At 34.3% G+C, this 16,773-nt stretch overlaps 1 protein-coding gene across 5 annotated transcripts in view; it reads left to right on the plus strand.

Moving 5' to 3' along the window:
- Nucleotides 1-16,773, plus strand: part of LOC123683889 (leucine-rich repeat-containing protein 24-like) — a 191,281-nt gene that overhangs the window by 27,772 nt on the left and 146,736 nt on the right. The gene's annotated exons all lie outside the window — the stretch shown is intronic.

Here is a 16,773-nt window from a genome sequence, read left to right on the forward strand (position 1 = left end):
CTTGTACACCTCGACATCTCCGTAGCGTTACTTGGTGGAGAATCATCACAAAATGAAATATACTTATTCTTTTTCTTCTTCTTAACATCGTACATCCTCTAAATCAATCGTGCACAAATGAAATAACGGACCGCAGGAAAATAACCCCATTATAGATTATTGCGTTAAGCCCCCCTTCAGATATGAAACCGTAATATAATGTGATAAATCGTGCATCTCATCAAATATAATAATTAACTCGGATGGCTCGCGTTCGGAGTTCCACGTTTGCGATCCCAACTTCGGGTAATTAACCTTCTGCTTGGCCATTCCATTAGACTGAGCCGATAATCACACGCAGTACGCGTTATAACGTGTCTCAGTCCGGATCGGAAATTAATTCCGAGCGCACCCGGAACAGCAACATTGATTATATTAGCCAGAAGGTCGAACGCGTAAGGCGGAATGTTAGGGAGAAAGGGGTTATTTATGTATGTGCGGAGATGCTGAGGTGGTACGTTTCAGAATATGCCGGTTTGAACATGACGAATTTTACTAAACCAATATATAAAAAGATTCTTTCGAGATAGAGTAATACAAAAAATTATGAACTTCAAACAATAAAGCATGTGTAGATAAAATCTCAGTATTAGCAGAGGAAACGTATGATACCAGAGTAAAGATAAAAACCTCAGCAAAAACTCTGTCTTCTCGTATATGTGTTGTGATTGGTTTATGTATTTGTTCACAGAATAAGCTGACATATTTATATTGAATATATTGATCCAAACAAAATCTTTTCCATCCTTCCTCTTCACCAAAAGTTGATGACATATATAATAATTAAATCTGGAATAAAAAAAAGACCATATTGGGATGTTGTTGTATGGGTTACTTGAGAGATAATTTAGCTATTATTACTACTACTAGTAATCCGGTCATCTTAGGGCCGGTATTATAATGGATGGTTGACCGTCGGTGAAGCTTAACCGAGAGTCAACTACCAAAATTCGTTTTCGTATTATAAACGTCAAACTATAGGTTGAGCTCGGACTCAACTGGAAGTTGATCCACTTGGTGGAAAGGGTAAAGGTTTTGCCTCGAACCGACGCTGACGGTTGGGGAAGATACGGATATAATCTTACTTTTATGTTTATTTCTAGATGATGCCTATAGGCATCATGATCACTAGTTTCTATAGAAACTAGGAATTAACAAAAAAACAAACAAGTACAAGCTGAAATTTCATAGAAAGTCTCTTTGTTGTATGGAAGAGAAGGATTCGTGTTCTGGCATAAGAAGTACGATTGGTCATTGTGGCATGTGCTATATTGCATAATATGGCAATAGAAATGAAAGAATTTAATCCAGTAGATGATCCAATACAGAACTTGAAAATTATTTTTGGATCTTTTTTTTGACTCTTAGGTTCTTGAATTTGGGCTGTTCAACTGTCTGTTCAACATCGCATGAATAACTTTCAAACTGACCTATTTTTTCTATTCAAAAATGTTAGGGATTGATTCCACCTTCATGGGGGTGTTTTTTTCGGAACAAACTCATGATTGAAATTCGTACTCTTCAAAACAGAAGTTGAGGTTTCCTTAAATCATCGAAAATTGTTCGGCTCTTAGTTCTGAGGAGAGTCAAATGTTCCTTTGGCTAACCTGTACCTAGTATTGGTCTTTATTATATGATTCTTCTCATACGTTATACGTTATTCGCCTACAAACAGGTAACTAATGAAACAAAAAATTAGGAATGCACTTATGTACATTAGGTTTGAGACTTCAGGACACCCGTCATTCCTGCGTCAATTGCGCCCTTGAAGAAACAACACACAGAAAAGTATATGGGTATTTGTGGTCAATTGGTGCTTCGAGCTCCCAAAAGCTCGTTGCTTTCCCAATTTTTTAATTCTGCCAACGTAGCGCGGGGTGGGGGGTTAGGAAAACGCTGAATATGCTCGGAGATACGGCATAAAGTATGGTCGGCTGTGCGAGTAAACAAAGGCAGGAGTATGGCCCAATTTTCGTCCTACATCGAGATTGAATCAAGGAAAACATTGTTCGGTTTGAAATTAGCGGTTGTGGCATTCCTGGAACGCTTATCGCCGGCGTGCCCGCGTCCTAAATCAACTGGTAGGCGTTCTGAAACGCGGAACGGGTTGAATTATGGGGTATTTTCGGGAGTTTGGCTGGGTCTGATGCGCAGACTCTTCGGTCACTACGAATGTCGGAGGTGGATGAGGAAATGTTAGGTTTGAGAAGGAGGTGGACTGAAAATGAATAAATATGGTCAAGTTAGTAGGGATTCACGGCTTGGCTTGATATTCAAGTGACTTGACTTGATATTCAAGCTACTTGACTTGTGCTTGACTTGAAATCAACTCAAGCTCAAGTTAAGTAGTAGTTTTCCAATGTTGAGTAGAATACTCAATAAATACTTGACTTGACATTGAAAAACTACTACTTGACTTGAACTTGAGTTGATTTTAAGTCAAGCTCAAGCCAAGTAGCTTAAATCAACTTATTGATATCAACTATGGTAAATATCAAGCCAAGTAGCTTGAATATCAAGTCAAGCCGTGAATCTGTAAAAGTAAGGAGCTTCTCTTGTGCCCTTATTCACCAAATATACTAATTTACTCAGTTGTGGTCTCCAAGGGTGCAATTGTTTATTTGCACAACTGTTATAGAATATAATTCTTCTTATTTCGAGTTTGATGGCAAAATTTTAGTATTCCGTGACTTGATATGTAACAGTCAAGGTTCCCACAAACCAACGCGGCAATCGCGAATATTCGTAACTCATCTGAGCCTGGATCCTACTTATCTTTTATCTATTGATAGTTCCAGGGCCGTCGCCAGCCAAACTGCCGCCCTAGTTTTGAGACCCAATTCAACACCCTAACAAAAGCTGAATCTGTATAATGCTAATTAATCAATTAATAATGAATAGTCGGGCTCCAGGGCCCACTTCGGCATCTATGCCGCCTCGGCAAAAATACAAGTAGGTACCCTTGCAGGTTTTGTTGGTATGTACTATGCAAACGAGCGAGGGGGGTTTAATTGGAGAATTTGTATTCATAGACTCAGTGTGGAAAACTACACAATTTTTTATGAAAAGTTTTTTTGGGAAAAAAAATGTATTTGAAGTGTGATTATTCTTTATGGATTCAAATGTAAATCGAATAGATGATTTAAAAAGCAAGGAATGTAATAAATAATAAACGTGCTCAACTGAATTCTTAGGAATAAATGATGAAATATATTAATTGAATTCAGGTTCCAGATTCTTCTGCTGAGTTCCGACTTCATTAAACGCTCGAACAGTTCGTTTTTTATTTCTTTGATATGATTAAAGAAAACAACCGGATGATCGAATAGAGATCGGTACAGAGATGTTCAAGATTGGTGAATTCGATAAAAACAATCATTTATGAAATTCGTTGAAATTAAAAAAATTATTTAATTTATTCTTCCAAGAATCCTTATTTTTCGGAAAAAGTAGAGCTCCATTTTTTGCCGCTCCTCTAAAACGGGCCCTGCGGTTTCAGGTTTTTCTGCTCAGTTTAGACGTCACAAAAAGATTGGACATTTTATTTGTTGTTTTTAAGATTATCGAGAAAACAATCGGATTAGAGGGATGAACTATTATTTTGAATTCGAATGCGTCCACGCTAGTTAATTGTTAATTTGATATAAAAAATAAAAAATATTACAATATAATGAAATGTGGTATGTAATAATAAAAGTTCGTATAATTCTTAAGAAGCCCAAGTTGGAAATGAATCGTTTCTCTTATATTTTGCATTGCATTCTGAGAAATCAACGTTCTGATCGGAGAATTGAAAAGAAAAATTATCCAGAAGCCGCCCCAAGTGGCAATAAAATTCGGCAACGTTTAGCTGATGTTGCTGTTTTTGCTAACCGGATTAAATTTGATTCGGTTCTTTGAATTTCTACACATGTAATTTTGTTGATCAAGCTATGAATAGATTAGTAGGATCCAGGCTCAAATGCGGTACGGATATACGCATATGCTGCTTTGGATTGTGGGAGCCTTAATACTGGCAACACCTGGTTTCGGGGGCATTCAAACTGAATAAAATAAAACAAAGTAATTTCCACTAAACTATTTAATTGTTAGCAACAATTGTTTCGCAACACTCTGGCTTTATCAGGCTACATTTTTGATTGAACAGTCCAAAATGTAGGATGTACTATTTGAAATAAGTCCGATATCAACGTTTGAATGAGTCATCAATGTCTCATTTTGAAGGCCCAATACAATTCTCAATGATTCTCAAAAAGTCTCAGTCGCTGTTTTACTAGTTTATACTTTCAAAATCACATTTAAATTTTGGAGTAATTAGCTTTTTCCAAATACACTCCAATTTAAGAACTCAACAATGGAAATATCTCGAAAACGTTGAGTTTTAAGCATGTGAAATTTCGAGAAAACTTTGTTTCATTCATTCCAAGCAATCTGAAGTGAAGAATGAAAAAACATATGTTTGGTCATTTACACTTTTTTTAAAAACTCTGTGTATTTCCGAACAATTTGTTAGTGTAGCTATAATGGAGCCTAAAAATATTGTGTCGAACAATATTCAATATTTTTCTCCAATTTTCTATGGTTCTGGTAATGCTTTCCTCACCAAGTTTTGAATCAAAATATAAGATATTCCAGCATTCTCCTCAAATTTTCTATGGTATAATTTTTATAGTTCTGATTAGGTGATCAGCTCAAAATTTTTTTTGGAACATTCTTGATATACATACAAAATTTGGACTCGGTCGGATCTGTTGTCACTAAAATATCAGGTTTTTGTTTTTCGATATTCTATTTGAATTTTCTGTTTCTGGTTATGGCTTCGACATGAAACGTAAAATGGTTATTTTCTATATATACAAGCAAAATATGAATCCGATCGAATTTGCAATCACGGAAATATTGTTGGATCTTTGCCCATTATGGTATATTCTTTATGATTCTGATTTGAAATAAACACACAAATTCCCAACCACGTCGTTTTTGTGGTTACAGAAATATTAGGTAATTTTTGTCGATATTCTTCTAGAATCTATGGTTCTGGTTCAGTGACCAACATGAAATTTTCCACGGAGCTTGAAATCGTCATTCTACATCCAAATGCAAATTTTCATCTCGATCGAATTTTCAGTTTTGTAATTAACACGATTATAAATACGGATTCACGGCTTGGCTTGATATTTAAGCTACTTGGCTCAATCTCAATTAACTTGAGCTTGACTTGAAATCAACTCAAGTTCAAGTCAAGTAGTAGTTTTTCAATATCAGGTCAAGTATCTATTTCTTAAGTACTTGACTTGACATTGAAAAACTACTACTTGACTTGAACTTGAGTTGATTTCAAACTCAAGCTACTTGAGCTTGAGCTGATTGAATATCAAGCCAAACCGTGAATCCCTAATTACAAAATTTCTATTTATCCATTAACGAACTTCACCTCAACGGTCAAAATTTGAAACTAACTTAAAAATTTCGAGTTTCTAGATCTTTCGTTTCAAAATTTATCGTGTATACGACTGGACGGACAGAATCGAATTTGGGTCAGAGGAAAGATTCATCATCAGTGAGTCGAACCTTAGCGTTTTAAACCGACATTCGACTATTCCAGAAATAAAAACATTGTTACGCAATGATAAAGCAATCTATCTGCAGAACGAGCCCTCAAAAACGGCAGCGAACGTCTACAAATATGTATGTTTTTGGGTTTATATCTCCCGTGAGAATTGTAAACCTGGATTAATGTCCGGGTAGCTAGCCGCGCGATACAGATCGACGCACGCGTCCGGATTTGCGTGTTTTCCAGTTTCGAGGGCGACAGATAAACAAATAGACCTGGTTGTGTCAGGGGGTGTAAAGTTCCCATGGACGACGATGCCAGTTCGAAGTTGTTGGAGCGTGGGATACGAAACTTCTACGGCGACTATATCCTCGTTTCGAGATGAGATGGCGTTGAAAAGAGTAGGTACACCCGGTAGCAGCTGGAATGTTTCAATGATTTAGGTAAACATGTTTTTCAGGATGGTCGATGATTGAAAATTCGGCTATTCAGAATAAAAAAATCAATGTAGAACTAGAGTTGCACAAGTTTGACTTGAATGTTTGAGATTAACTCCAGTTTGACTTGAAATTGAATCAAACCCAAGTTAATCTTTCTAACAAATGATTCAAGTCAAGTCAAATGGTTACAGGTTTAAAAATTCAAACTGTTTGGTAAACTACTAAATTTCATTAATTCAAATCAAAAAGAATAATACATTATTTCAAACTTTTTTTTAACAACTCCAACTTGTCACCTCAAAATTCTCCGTGAAAAGTGAAGTTCTTGCTTCAGTACTTCTTACAAATTAAGTGAATGCTGTGAAGGAATCTGGCACTAGAGCCCCCTGCAATAAAAATAACAAGTACAATGAAACAAACCAAATATTTTTAATTTCATGAATAAAGGAGCTGCCGTCGAAAAACTATTTTGACAATTTTGGATCCAACGTTTTATGTTGTTACTCGTACTACCACAAATACTACTTGATCCAGAAAATCTCGCGAAAATTCCACTTCATACAATTGTTTTTGGCCCAATTGATGTCATCGAAGAACGAGTTCCACTATTGGCATTTTATACCGTTGTTCTTTATTTTAAATAATCTGCACTTTCCAATTTTCATTGTTTTGGAATCGCCAGCCGCAACATAAAAAAAACGGATGTTTCTTTTTTTTGTTGATTAATTTTACCTCGTCTACAGATTTGTTTTCATATTTTTCAAAAGCAGACTCAACTTGTTCTGGTACGTATTCCGAGCTACATGAGAGCTACATGAAAAAGTTAAAGTTAAGACACAACGCACAACAAACACTCTAAAAAAACGAAACGAGCCAAGCGTATCCTTCTCAATATGAACTATAAGGAGCAGCAGAGTACAGGTTCAGACACGTTGTGAAATATTATATTCAAACTTCAAACTGTTTGAAGAAGTTTAATTTCAAGCCAAACCACAAGATACAGAAAGCATGTCAAGTCAAACTTTTTCACATAAGAGTTTGATTTTCAAGTCAAGTCAAGTTTGTGAGTAAAATCAAACTAGTTTGACTTGAATGCATCTCTATGCAGGACATACCCCTAAAGCTTCATTGCTCGTATACCGCTGAAATCGAACATGGTCCTTTATTTTCATTAATGGGGATCGATTTTCGATTCCATCGACCTGGTGTGGCTTTCCTCAGATCAGTTTAAGTTTTTGCTCCCTTGGGTTTTCCAATAGAAATTATAACATTTATAATGGTTGTAACTTCAACAATGTGCATTATTTTTGCCCTTTCTTATATTATTTGCGTTCAGCAGGTTATACCAATCAATCATGGAAAGATACAGTGAATCGACTCACTATTAGTCGTATTGTAGACAAATTTGAACTAGGAACCAAATACGGTTCAGTACTGGTAGCGGAACTTTTATGTCGTGTAAGGAAAATTCACATTCAAACTTGTCTCCAATACAACAAATGATGACCACCTGAATAAACTAAATAATGTCGTCTATAAATTCTAATAATAATAAACTAAATATATCATACATATATATTATTGTGAAGGAATAGACCCAAAGTTGTCAATTTTTGATATATATAAATACTTCTTAAATTTCTCCCATTCTTCACAAATGAGCACTGATTTCGATAAAACAATTTCTAAACGTTATTGAAGCGAGTTATTTCTGTTGGCAAACCCGTTATCACAGTTAAGATTCGTTACAACCACAAACTAGAGGATGATGGGAAACAAAGTAATTTTTACAAATTTTACAATGTATTTATGAAAATTACTTTGTTTTATGCCATCAATAGATAAGCACCGAATCCATTAAATACAAAGTAGAGGTTTAAAATTCAAAACCAAGAGAAAATTAAATATAGACACGTTGTAGAACACTAGATGACAGCCGTACAGCAATGGGAACTCAGAAATAAGACATTCCTCTGGAGAAATAGTCTCGAGATATTGTAAGCTTAAAGATTCGTTGAATTTTCTCTATTTCATGCAAGCTGTCACAAGCTGAACTGAATTATTATGAGGCTGTGGACATGGCAATGTATTATAAAACCCACTTGATATTCTCAAATGCTATCTGCCATTGAACTGTTTTTCATGTGAGAAGTAATGATTTTATGCTAGTTTGAAAAGCCTTCTACGTTTCTGCCACACCGCGTCATATACCTAAAGTTGTGGGTTCCAAAAGTATGGAAATCATGTAAAGCCCATTTGTTTTTTTTCAACACAAAAAGTACCCACTTATATTAGTAAACACCGACCACAACTTGATCTCACGTCTTGAACGATTTAAACCAATAATGCTCAAAATATTATTACGATTTTCGTTTCAATGCCATTCCTCATAATGCTAAAATTTCAACACAAAATCCTCTGTTGGAATTCAAAGTGTAGGTAATAAGAATGAGTTATTGCAAGCAATCTATCTCTCTGCAAGAACCGTTGTGAAAAACTCTCAACTGGGCAATTTTCTACGATTCCCATGGTACTCTACTTCAGTTTTTCACAGGTTCACTCAACTCGCGCTCTTTAATCTTTACTCGTTTCGTATGGTCACGATCACAGGAAAGAACCGTTCTCTTATAAAGGCGAACAAATATTATTGCTCTTTGTCCTCAACTGTACCAGATGCATTTGGACATAACCAAGCAAAGGTATTTTATGTTAATGACAGCGACCTTTAGACTTTAACTATGTTAAAGGGCAGATCTGATAAGATGGCATCATAACGATGAAAAATACTTCTTGATTTTGATTATAACAGCCACAGCAAATTCTTTTTTACTAGTGATGGACCCTTCGTCAATTTTTGACAAACTATTCGAAAGATCTGTCATTATATTTCTTGAATTTATAAGTTGCACGACATTTTCACCTTCTTTAACTTCGAAAATATGAAAACAGTTAATGACAATACTAAAATTATTTAGACCATAGAGTTATGAATATAATATAGAGGGAGAATACCCAATTTTTACATGTCCCGAACACGGTAAGAATACGTTATCGGATTGTGATTGTATTTTCAAATCCACAATTATACTATATCATTATGATTGTATATTAGTTAGTAATACTATTAGTATATTATGAATGTATATTAGTATAATGAATGAATATTTATTTGAGTGATTCTCATTAAATATCCGAATTTGAATATTTGGAATTCGATATTTTTCCTTATTGTCGAATTTATAGTATTCTTCTTATTAGTATTCTTATCTCAAGAATAGGTTGAAACTGACTACTTTCAAAACAAAATGTATGGTTTTAGGTTCAAAATCAGATTGTAAAAAATTTCATATTATATTATAGATTATGTCTCAGAGATTAAATATCTGGGTGTTGTATTGGATCCGCAGTTGAGTTTTTCTCTGCACATTGACTATACGTGCAGGAAATTAGGGAAGAAAAATTCATTTTTTGCTCGTATTTCTGCCTTTTTGTCGGAGAGGACAAGGAGACAGGTCTTCAATACAATCATTATGCCCCATTTTAATTATTGTTCTGCACTGCTGACATCATGTACACAAGGAGATATAAGTAGACATCACATCAATTTATTCTACAGAATAAATTGATGAGAATAATCCTAAGATGTAGTGAGTTCACACCTGTAGTAGTCATGCATAATGAATTGAACTGGTTACCTGTGGAAAAAAATATCAAAAAGGCCAATCTAACCCTAATTTACAAGATATAGCATGATGTTGTATCACGATATCTGAAAGATTTCTTAGAAAAAAGAGGAAATTTTAATGACTACAATATTCGGTCAGCAAAAAACTTCAATATCTGCACAGTGAGAACAACTTTTTTACAGAAGTCCTTGTTCTGTGCTGGTGTTCGTTAAAATAATGGTCTCCCAGAGAAAATTATGACGTCACCATCTTTGGGTGCATTCTGCGGAAGATTAAATGGCCACTTGAGAGAAATGTGAATAATTATATTTTTGTTGTGTTGATTTTCTATTTTTTGTTCCAGCCGGGTGCTAAATGAATATTATTATTATTATAAGTATGCAGAATTTTCTATAGCTACCTACTGAAATCCAAAGTTCGGCAACTATTGCTCTCCTAGTGTCATCCGTTGTTTCACTTTGTTTGGCGCGTTTGAAGTTTGTTTTCCGAATTTTTGATATATTTATCTCAATATATTATGAGTTGAAACGTTGATTCACTATAGGACATAAGAAGTGCGTTTTGGAGAAACTGGCGAATTGAGTGAAATATGGTATCACTGATATGTTTTCATTTCCGCGCGCTTCATTTCAAATTTGATAGTTCATGTTGGGGACAAAATTTCCTCCTAAACATGGCATATGCTCCCTCTATATATGTTTATTACTCTGAGGATTGGACGCGCCAACAATTATTGATTTCTGTTACTTGATTTAGTATTTGCTTTAGCTACTTGACACATGTTAATTCGCCTTTAGTGTTAGTATATGATATCTGGAGTCGATGTTGCCAAAATGTGCACTAAGTACTTCAGTATCACTCGAGAAAAAATCCGCTATGAATTTAGCCAGCGTTGCAGCGTATATCATCATCAGCAGAAGTGTGGAGATGGCATTAAAAAGGTAACAAAAACGCCATCCAGACCGGAGCGTATGTGTTGGACTCTTGTGTACGGTATATCATGTCCCAGGCCAACTTCGCATGGTTGTTAATTTTAATAAATCCCCATTAGTGTTTTAAATGTGGTCGTAATGGTGGCAGAGTGGGCGATGGCCGTAGCATGCCACACTGGCGTTTGTTTTATGTGCGTTGTACGTTTCCTAACTAGCTAATTGCATCCATCATTTCTGATGATAATTACTCTAGGTAAAATACAATTTCGGTGTGTGATGAGGATTAGCTATTTATGATATATGACCCATATTTATGGCAGGATCGGAGTTAACGTTGATATTGAATTCGTGTAGAGCAAGAAGTTTCTGATTATCTACTAAAATGCGATTGGAACCGCTAACATCACAGTGTTGGTTGCCGATTCAAACATATTTTAACGTCTTTTCTAACCTAACAAATTCTAGAGTTATAGATTCATAAAGAAGTGCAGAATGGAATATAGCGAGTGTTATTTTAGTCATTTTTCTGCATAAAAACGGCGCTCCATAATATTCAATCGTGTACGCGTGGCTGTAACCAAGCTACGAGCTTGAGAAATTTGTCACAATTATGAAGCATTAGTCAATGTCCGCGGTATATTCGGCGAAAAATTTTTTGACAAAAAATTCATAACTCAACACAAAGAAACATTTATTTATTTGTTGAAAGTGCTGTTAGTGAAAGTACGAGTACAATTCAATTGTACTTGTACTTTGCTGTCCTCTACTATAGAAGATTTATTACCACGCATAACATTTATGATCATGTTGTGGTGTTCTTGATCGAGATTCAAGTATGGTTTTATAGAATTTTGATAGTTATGACTAGATATTTTCAGCAATTGTTGTTATATTACAGCACTTTTCGCCAAATCGGTAAGAGCATTTGATCTATTCGAATTATTTGTTATCTTTTTATCCTTTACATTCAAGTCAATTGTCTCAGCAGCAGATTTAGTCTATCCATTTATAGTATTTCTTCCAACAGGTACATTATCGTATCATTTGTTAGGTTCGATTTGGTTTTAAAAACAATCTTGGTGAGGCAATTTTGTCTTCTCGTTTTGCTATCAGTTCATAAAAATGACTTTCAGAAGCTTTTAGAACCAACAAATGTAATCTGCTGTAGAGTCATCGTTATTTTCTCGATTTGAAAAAATCCTCCAGATTTCTATCAGCAGCAATATGGTAAAATTTACGCATAAGACATTTTCATCCCATAGCAATATTCTTTTGTTAATGAAACTGAACTGAACTTACGTTTAGATGGATCTGCTTGTAGTTTTTTCCTGATTGCATCGCGGGCATCTCAGGCTGGTTTGAATACTATGTTGTTAAACAGGTCAATCACAATATTATAATTATTCTCGTAATCATTATATTACTTTTCTTGCAAGAGTTTGCACGAAAGTTCCATATTGTCTTTCTCTCTTTCTCATGTTGAACAATTTTTTAGTATCAACTCCAATCATTTTTTTGAGCTTCTATGTTCATTTGAATCATATTCTCGTTCGCAGCAGAATTCCATGAATGTTCATCAAATATATTTCTGACTGTTTCTTGTATTTCTAGGGATTTTTTCTTTGATAAGTGCATTCATTCTTTGAACATTCGTATTGCCAAAACTTGACATTTTGAAATTTATTTCAAGTTGTCAAACTCAATCGAATTGTCATAGTGATTGATAATTGCATTGAACAAATCATCGAGAAAAAGGTACCGATTGATAAAATCACGAGTCCTTTAGGACTAGTATCTTGTTGTTGTTGATGTTTATCTTGTTTGAAAGTTTTTACCTTGGAAGATAAAATTTGAAGAACGAGTTGTAGGTATTTGGGAAGATTATTTTTCTCAACACTTTAAATGTTCAATATCGGTACTCTTGGGTGGTGGCACTGAATCGGTTCGAGTTAATTTTTCAATGCACTTGGAAGCATTTTAGGCTATCAATAATGACAAATTCAAAGTAAAATTTTGACGTTTCAATGAGAACAAGGTATTATCGATGAGAAAGCAGTATTATCAGTTTAATCCCGAATGATTGGCTAGGCTAGAATAATGCTTTCTATTAGTTGAAACCAAAGGCACAAAAAACCTCAACAACACAAAGTATTTCTACAATTTTAACTTCACAAAGGCTTCGGAGCTCCAAATCGGGACGTAAGGAAAAGTATTCATCTCACCGTAACGACCATTTTGGAACTTCTTGATTTAAATTGTTTCATAGGTATGACGCAAAACGACAATAGTTGAATGGTTGTTGGAACTCTCAAACAATTTTTGTTGATTAATGTTAATTTTTTTATTTATTTTTTTTTTGATATTCATGTTAGTGTATTTTATTTACATTGTGTTTGTTTTTTCTTCGTGCAATTCCATCTATATATTTACTTTTTTGCTTGAATTACTACGATTTTCATCTATACTTGTATTGTCTTAATCACATATTTGTGGTTTCATCTACGTATATTTCCATTTTTTAATAAATTTCTGTATATTTTGCATGTATATATCGAACATAAACAGGAACTCAGAATTCGTTGCCAACTTTTATTAAAACAAAAAGGATTACAATATTTCAAACTGTCACTATCAAGGAAATTTTCAAATAATGAACTTGATATCCAAACCCAACCTGAAAATTTCAAGTTTCTAGGCATTTCATTTCAAATGTTATCATCTCATCTGTTAGAAGGCATTCCCGACGAAAATTCGAAGACTACAGATATTATATGACGAACGTGAACTCAATGCTAAGGTACCTCTGGCCTGTCCTTGAGGCTGTCCGCGCCTCAAGAATCAACAATCACACATTGAATTCTTCCCATTTTTCTCAAGACAAATCTCTCAGTCCCCGCATAAAAGACGAAAAGCAATGGGGCAGAAAATCAGCTCGGCTCCCTTCAGCCTTTTCACACAGACCCAACTTCCAAACGTACAAAGAGAGTCATTAGTGTATTTTATCGCGTATTATTCTGTTGATTCCCGGTTTGATTCCAATGAATCACCGGGGGATGCCGCAGGCAAAATGGCTTCCGGAGGCGATTACGTCGGAAGAATATGATACTTTCACACGCGCTAGAGTGGTCTTCGATTCTTGGAGTTGACGGGGTAATATAATGGGTGGCATTGTCACCAGCACACGAACGGCTTTGGAGAAGACCTCCGTTGGCGTCAACGTTCTGTGGAGATGATGCTCCTTTCAGAGAGGCTTAATGCTCTCTTGAGAGCCATCCCGGAGACGTTGATACTCTGATGTATATTTGCCTTTTCCTAGGGATTATGTTGTTGATTGAATTGTGTATGACCTACTTGGAGGAATGTTCAGATATAAGTAAGATGCGGTTATACCTTTGGAATTAGGAAAAATTGCTGTTCGAATTATTATATAACTGTATTCATATTGATTTTCTTGGTTACATTCAGTACTATCAATTATCCTTGATTTTGAATTGAGAGGCAGTTCATCAGGCAAAAGTAGATTCTTGATTTCTTTTTCAGAAATTATCTTCGGCACCATTAACATTCGTTTCCTTATTATTATTGTTGTAATGACTAGTGGTGGATATAAGCTCAAAGTAGGAAGTCTTCTTTGTTTTTATTTATGTTTACCTGACGTTGAGCCTAATATTTGGGCTTCTTCAAATGCTAAAATTAATACACATATATTTGAATTACTATACGAATACTAAACAACATTATTCAAAATTAGCAACATTGAGACTAACTTTCCTATCTCGAAAAAACACACGTACAAAAAGATATCTTGTTGCGTTCGTTATTATATTAATTATGTCTTTTTCAATTTTTTTGTTATGTCTATATTATTCGAGAATCGAGATATAATCTCAGGATGTATAAAGGTTATTATCATTTAACTTCATAAGAAATAAGATTTGAACAAGGATAATAAATATTCATTCCCTGATAAACTGCCTTTTATTTCAAATTCATGGATAATTGAGATAATATAATAATAACCAAAGAAAATCAATATTAACTACAACAAAATGAAAAAACATTTACATATTTTGAAATTGTACTTATTGTATTGAATATTTGAATAAACTCATTATATACATGATGAGTCTTAAAATTGTATGTACATACATTGAATTTAACCTAAAATTCTTCCCATAAATGCAACCCTTTTTTCATTCACCATTTTCCAAGATCAGGCAAGATACAGGCTGTTTGTTTTATCTCTGTCGGATCATTCATAGAATAAAATCAATTTGAGTGTATAGTTTGTCGTACCTATTTTTTCTTCAAATGAGTATATTCTCTTCCACTTGCAATGGCTTCCAAGTCATAACCTCAACAATTCTGTACGATATTAGCAAAAAGACAGCAATTACGGAAAAAATAGTGTCTCAAATAGTCAATAATAGAATTATTTTTCGTTTTCTTTCTTACTTAACTAGCCATTTTGAAAATATTCATGGTTTAATGATGAAAAAACGACAAATTACCTTTTAATAAGAGATTCACGGCTTGGCTTGATATTCAAGCTACTTGGCTTGAGCTTGACTTGATATCAACTCAAGTTCAAGTCAAGTAGTAGTTTTTCAATGTCAATTCAAGTTCTTATTCATTAAGTACTTGACTTAACATTGAAAAACTTGACTTGAACTTGGGTTGACTTCAAGTCAAGCTTAAGCCAAATAGCTTAAATATCAAGGCAAGTCGAGAATCCATAATTTCAATTATGGGTCCACCCCTAAATACGGAATTGCCTGGAATAGTTAAGGCAATGTTGCCGCGATTTTTCTATGATTGAAGTCATAAATTATTTATTTCGTTACGACGAACATGCAAAATAGGATTTTTTCGACAACTGTCATAACAATGAATGATTTCAAATTTCTCTCATTTTTCAGTTTTCTCTCACTTGATATAGATCATTAAAACCTCATTTTGAAAGCATTTTGTATTTCACTACATTAATCGATATGAATAGTTATTTATAATACAGGTGCAGAGGCATTGATATTCTTCCCCGAGTTCAAATTTCAAGAATGGGCCACAAAGAGGCGAGTTTTTAAATGAACGAGTGAACGGGACAATTTTGCATTCCGGAACTCAGTATCGGGACAAGTAATAAAAAAAGGGACACTAAATTTCATTTAAATTCAATGAAATATTTCCATAAATATCCTTTAATAATTTTTTCATTGAAAAATGTGGGTTGGTAGAGCAGTTTTCGGTACAGGTTTATGTTACAGGTCCTTAATGGAATTAATATATTGTTCATTATTTTACTTTAAGGTAAAAGATAAAATAGAGGCTGGCTTGCCGGATTATAACGCGAGCCCAGCCGTTTGAGCAAAAGCACTTGCTCTAAATTTATTTTATGCAAAATTACAAATGTAATCTCATTATTCGTGGATCTGGCAACGTCCATCCAATTAAATTATATAATTCATGGAACTTCTATGGTCACAATGATTGAGTTCTGATTATCCCGTGTTATTAACATCGAGAGGACAGGAGTGCATTAGCCCATTCTGAAACCATTAAATTTTTAAAACATTTGAACCGAACCGAATCGGAAAGAATGATAAATGAAAAAATTTATTCATAATACAATACAAAAGGCATTGATATCATTCCACGAGTTCAAAATTCTAAAAAAAAATCTAAATTTAGCCACGAAGTTGAAAGTTTTTAAATGAATGATTAGTAGAATGATCCTTCTGTTCGAATATTATACATTATTTCTTTGAATTCCATAAAATATTACATAAATATCGTTCAGCGATTTATGCATTGAAAAATGTGGTTTGACAAAAGATTTTTCCATATCCCAAATGTGATAGGTAATAGATAAAGCCGTGGTAGGAGAGTTCCGAGTAACAGCATATAAGAATAAAATATAACCATGAAATCTGTGTGAAACTGAGATATTCTCGCACGATTTTGTTCTACATGATGTAGCAGAATAGACTAATTAGCTATAGAATTATAGAAAAGTATTTAATTGGATGAGAGAACCCTAAAAATCATTATGCATCGAGTATCAGCATATACAGGGTGTTCCTAAATTGAACGTACAAACGAAAAGGGGAGATTCTTTAAGTGAG

This window comes from Harmonia axyridis, chromosome 7 (assembly GCF_914767665.1).
Source record: "Harmonia axyridis chromosome 7, icHarAxyr1.1, whole genome shotgun sequence".
Classification (NCBI taxonomy): Eukaryota; Metazoa; Arthropoda; class Insecta; order Coleoptera; family Coccinellidae; genus Harmonia; species Harmonia axyridis.